The sequence below is a fragment of the Merops nubicus genome, unplaced genomic scaffold, assembly GCF_000691845.1.
Source record: "Merops nubicus isolate BGI_N331 unplaced genomic scaffold, ASM69184v1 scaffold46413, whole genome shotgun sequence".
Lineage (NCBI taxonomy): Eukaryota > Metazoa > Chordata > Aves > Coraciiformes > Meropidae > Merops > Merops nubicus.
Genome location: NW_008600494.1, coordinates 8032 through 8375, shown reverse-complemented (window position 1 = coordinate 8375; position 344 = coordinate 8032).

Sequence of the window (344 nt, the reverse complement as noted above, 5' to 3'; positions counted from 1 at the left end):
AGGCTGAGGCGATGGTAGACATTTGGTTACTGAGGCTGTGACCTCTCAGAACACTGTCTCCATGCCTTGAGCTACAGTCACAAAAATCTGCCTTTTGTGATGAAATTCCTCTGTGCTGCAGCCCCCCAGCATGTAGGGGGAGAGTGGCAGCATCCCTCAGCCCACCTGGGCTCGACCAGATTTCCTACCAGCAAGAACTTCCAAATCTTTTCTGGCTGTCCAAGGGGACAGAGCCCTGGGGAGGTGGGGTGGTGATAGTGGGGGTGGCTTGGGGGGGTCAGCAGCACTGTGTGTACCGTTGGCTGTGGCAGGGGGGGGGGGAACAGGCCCTCACACCAGCCATT